Below are 5,839 nucleotides of genomic sequence, written 5' to 3' on the forward strand. Positions count from 1 at the left end.
AAGAGGGTTTGAATTTCGACTCCAAACCTTCAAAAATGTAACTATAAGAAAAAGAAAAGAAGAAGGAAAAGTAAAAGAGGAAGAAGCAAACAAATAATGGGGAGACAATTACATAGATTGATTTTCACTTTTTACTTTGTTGCATTCACTAGTCATTTTATGTATTGTAAGTGTTGGAAGGGTGGAGAAGAATCCTAGTTGAGTAGATATTCTAAGTTGTAGTCAACAAAAAAAACATGTCTCTGCAGTTTGGAAAGCTCCTAGTCATATTGACTATGGTCTGGTCTTTGCCTGAGTTTCCGAGCAGGTGCTGCTAGCCTGCAATTTTGTCTTGCTTTAGATGGTCCCAAAATTGGATTTTCCTTAAAAAAAAAAAAAAAAAACCTACTCCTTCCTTTTCCAACTTCATTCATAATATAAAAAGGTAAAATTTACAATTTATATTTTAAAAAGTTTGCAGCTAGTTGACTGAAATATAGAAGGTTTAGTTGCATAAATAGCTTCAAACTGTGACCTCTTGACAATTATTAGATCATTTTTTAACAACATAAAAACATCTTACAAAATTGTGTAGAATTAGCAAATGGTTGAAGCGATGCATGCGCCCGCCGTCCGCTTGCCGACCCGCAGTATGGTCCTTAGGCCTCCAAGGGCACGTGTAGGGCTAAGTCATCGTGGCGAAAGATCCGCGATGGCCGCATTAAAGTACAACTTCCATCGAGCGGCGGGCATTATCCTTTCCAGACGATTTAAATACGCGACGATGTATTGTAAGTGGCAGAGTGGCCTTGCTGCCACGATCCATTGAAATTCAGCCCTTTGTCGCTCTGATTCGTCCCCGGGAAAGAAAAGAAAAAAAAAAGGTGACTAAGGATACTATTATGCATGAAATTAAGCACGTGCAAACTAATGACTAGAGCAAAATTAAGCCCTTTAAGAACTTGATGACGATAAATTTGTGAATTTAACAAAGTTATTTCGTCCAATCCTCACTATTAATTATATATATCACAAAACGTTATTTATAGCTTTTTTCTATCTCGGTATTTTTTAACGCATACATTTTTACATGTTACAATAATCTAAAAATTACTTATCTTTTCATTACATTACAATAGTTATATGACAACTAGATAATGGAAAACTATGTTCTTGAGCTCGAGGTTTGAATTTCAAATTCTAACTCAAATATTATCCAAAAGCCAACCATATGAAGAAATTTGCCTATAGGGGTATTCAAACCGAACTAAAAAATCACACCAAATCGGAAAGTCAAATCAAATCGATTAAAAAATTCGACTAAGTTTGGTTTGATTTGATTTGATATTGAGTAAAAAAATTCGCACCAAACCGACATATAAATATATAATTTTTGTATATACTTTTAAAACTTTATATAGAATTTCTTTAGAAAATGCCTAGAAATATTTGGGATTCACTTAGGGGGAGTAATATTTAATAGTACTATGAAGTACTCCATTTTTATATACAAACAATGGATTGTATCATCACTTTCTTATCAAGTGTTTATTGAAATGCGTCAATCTCTTTGTTCTCCATATTTATATGTTAAGATCTATTAAATTCTTATATCTTTTTCGAATTTGGAATGGAATTTTGATAGTTTAAAATTAAATAGAATGTAACATTATTTAGGTATCATATTGATTATTATGTTTAATTATTAAACTCGGTTAACTATGAAAGCATGCATTAACGAAAAATTATTGTTAGACGATTGAGAAAATAACTATAATGCATTACTAAGAAAATTCTTTCATAAGAATATTTTAATGGATCATATGTTTGTCGTTTTTTTTTCTATTTTTACTAAATATATACTGTATTTACTTATCAAAATTTTAACAAAGTAAAATTGAAATAATATTCATGTGACAAAAGATCAGAAAATTTGAAAAATCTGAAAAAGCCAAACCAATCCATACCGATATAATTGATTTGTTTAATTTTGATGGGTAGGAAACGTTGGGTCGGTTGAAGGATTTTTTTTTTTTTTTTAAATTTTTGTTTCTTTCTGTGAGGAGACGAGATAGGGATCTTCAAAAGCACTTGTGTAAACTTGAAGCTACCGCTATTTACCTCATCATAAGACACGAATATCCGAATTGGTGAAATCCGAAAATTGAGGATATAGTATCAAGTATAATTAATTAGAACTTATTTGTATTTTATTTTCATTACAAATTTAAAATATTAAAAATAGCCGATAATATTTAACATTATTTGATATTCTTATGACCTAACGAATTAATATATTTTCTATTACCATTTGTATAATCTTAGTTAATTTAACCTTAAATATGTATAAACTGAAAATATTGTAATATTTGAAAAAAAATAACGAAGTACCTAGTTTCATTTGGACGGCTAGAGAGGAAGTTACGTGATATACCCGTTTATAAAACTCACTTTTATGATATACCTAAGTTTTGAAATTACATCAAATATTCCAAAAATATTATACGGTATATCTCCATATATTCTAAAATATATCACAATATTCTACTTTGGAATATAATCCAAACCTCACTTACCATATATTCTAATTTGGAATATAATATTCTAATTAAACAGACCATAATGTTTTAATTTGGAATATATTGTTCAAACTAAAAATACCACAATATTAATTTGAAAAATCCAAACCTAGCTTACTCTAAAATTCTAATGAAGAATACAATATCCAAATATTCAAACTAAACATGCTACAGTATTCTAATTTGGGATACAATATCCAATTTAAATATATTCTAACAAAACATACTACAATATTCTAATTTGGAATACATTGTCCAAACAAATATACTACAACCTTTTATTTTGGAATACAGTATCCAATGCAAATATACAATAATTTTTAATTTGGAATACAATATTCAAACTATACATGCTACAGTATTCTAATTTGAAATACAATATCCAAATTAAATATATCACAATATTCTAATTTGGAATATACAGTATTATATTTTAGAATACAGTAGGTATACATGGTAAAATAATTTTATAAAGTAGGTATACAGAGTAAAATAAATATTTTAATTGTATATGGTGTTAACTGATGTTTCAATGGGCATATCGCGTAGATTAGGAAAATACGTTAACAACTTGTTTGGATGGTTGTTACCTATCGTATGGTATTGTATTGTTATTTTAAATATAATGTTTGTTTTGATTGTTAGTTTAATTTTATTGTATCGTATCGTTATATCCATTGTTATGAAACGACGAAAAGTGTTACTTTATGAGACGGCAGATTTGGTATGGTGGTGTCATTTTTTTGCGTTTTTCCTCTCATCTTGCCCTTCTTCGTTATTACATAATCATATTTTATACTTTATCTTACTTTTTATATAATAATTCTACTCCGTGTCCTATTTTTTCTTAGTAATGTTACAAGTTTATTCTTCGTATTGTTAGTGCGTGACATCATGAAACGACAGCAAACGATACAATCTATCCAAACATGATATTCATGAAACAATATAATACAATGCAACGCCGTACAATACAATATGGTATATTATGAAACGACATGTAATAACAATCTAAACAAGTTGTAAATAAACGGTTATGTTAAATTAATTACAAAATATGTAAGGTAAAATTTGAAATGAAAAAAATAAATTAATAACCTAACATCAAGTCTGAAATAATATAAGATAGAAAAAAAAAAAAAAGTAGTATAGAGAAAAGAAATGTGAAGAAGCGTTGGGTAGTAGATTTTCGTGCCACATGTGCACGTGTAGATTTTCTGCTTCTGCTCCCTCTATGATGCTCTGCTTCCAAGTTATCCCTTTTCCTTTTTGTTCCCCATTATTTTCTTCTTCTTTTTTTTTAAATTATTCATAGTATTCGCTCTAATTTGTGGATAATTTTATTTATCCATATTTGGACAAAATAAAAAATTACCTAATATTTTTGTTTTTGTTAGGGATTTCAATCTGAGAGCTTATAATTCTCAACTTGTTTTATTCACCAATAAGTCACACCTTTTTTCTCTCGTTATTTTTTATCTTTAACTTTATTAAAGAAAATAAACATTTTGTGTGTAACGAATAAATTAAGTAATTAATCAAGGATACAAATGGACATAAGATGAGTATTGTTTGACCCAAAAGTTGTTTAATACTTTTTAAGCAAATCAATCAATGTAGATGAAGGGGTAAATCGTAGTCAATATTAATTGATACTGGATCGAAGAACATAATCATAAAGATAGAAGAACCAATTAAAATGACACCTGGAAGGTTTTTATTGATTATAGAAATTCGGCCTGCCTCTCCTTGAAGAGGTTCAGGAGATTACAATCAAATTCTTTCTTCCTCCTTGGAGGTGGAATCTCTTTCTCTAAGATTGTTTTTTCTCTCTTTCTCTTCGAGCCCCCCACCTAAGGGGTTCTTCTTACTTCTATTTATAGCCCAAAACTCCTCATGCTTATCATATTTTGTTCGGGCCGGGTCGGGGAGATGACCTCCCCTCATGGGGAGGCCTCGACCTCGACACGTATGTCATAAATAGCAGCAATTAGGCGAAGTCGAATTCGTTGACTGCTGCTGCAGGGTGGTCGGAACGGGGTCCTTGCTGCTGTGGTCGTGTGGTCGGATTCTGACCAATACAGTTAGTACCTCCGTTCGTCGGGGTCATATCTTACCGACCTCGGCGGACGGATAATGTTTGTGACGTAATCGTGGAGGGAGTCAGATCCGCGTGTTTTTCTTTGGTCGCGTTATAAATTTCGAAACTGCCCGGAGTCGTCTCTTTAATACTTCTTATGGCGTCACGATGGTTTCGAAACCGAAGAGCCGGTTGATAAACGAAACGTAGCTTTGTATCGGTGGTCACAGCGGCGCACGTTCCCAAGGAGCTGAATCGTCTCAGGCCCGGCCAGGTTCTGGCGGCGACCGTTGGTTTTTGCGCCCCGGAGAATTTGTGTCCTATAAATTGAAGGGATTTGTCACTCGTTTCTCACACTTTATTGCTTATCTTCGAGAGAATTCCCAGAATATCTCCCTTTCTATTAGTCTGAGTTCTTCTTGACTCATTTGCTCGCGACAATCTTGATCTTTCTCGCTTCTTCCTCAAAGTTCCTCCCTCCTCTTTTTGTGAGTTAAAAATGATAGGAACTTCTTCTTACGGTAGACTTCCGGCTATCTCTCCGGCGGCCGGGGACCCTGCTCCCGCAGACGGAGACATAGACCCGATTGAGTGCGAGGATGTTCCTTCGATCGAGGAAATTTTATCCCGCTCGGGGAAAGCAGTGGTGGATTTCAGCGGCGATGGTGGTGCGGAGCAGGTAAATATTCCTCCTCTTATAGGGGAGATCGGAATAGCAGATTTAAGGGCACGATGGGGTATTCCTGGTTATGACGAGATGGTGCCGGCAAAGAGAGAAGATAGGGTCCAGATCGACCGTCCCGTGTTCTGCTCATTCTATGCTTACCCCTTCCTAGTGGGGTACACACTTCCGCTTAATGTTGGTGGTCGACTTCTGCCGCTATTATGAGGTGTGTCCTGCCCAACTCTCTCCTTACCTGTACAAGCTGTTCCTCATGTTTATCAAGTACGTGGAGCTAGCCAGTCGGGAGGTCACTCTGAGACACGTGCTCAGCCTGTTCGCTCCCCAAAAGATTCGCGGCACTATGATCCATGCGCGTCCCTGAGGGTCGAAAGGTTTAGTGGTCAAGATGGACGGCAGGACCAATCTCCATTTTTTCGATAACTTTTTTTATGTGCGGACCGAGCATCTTGTAACGGATCCGACTGGGTTTCCAGAAGTGTGGAATTTTGCCCGTAAGTCTTCATCCTTGACTAGTAG

Source organism: Nicotiana attenuata, chromosome 8 (assembly GCF_001879085.1).
Source record: "Nicotiana attenuata strain UT chromosome 8, NIATTr2, whole genome shotgun sequence".
Lineage (NCBI taxonomy): Eukaryota > Viridiplantae > Streptophyta > Magnoliopsida > Solanales > Solanaceae > Nicotiana > Nicotiana attenuata.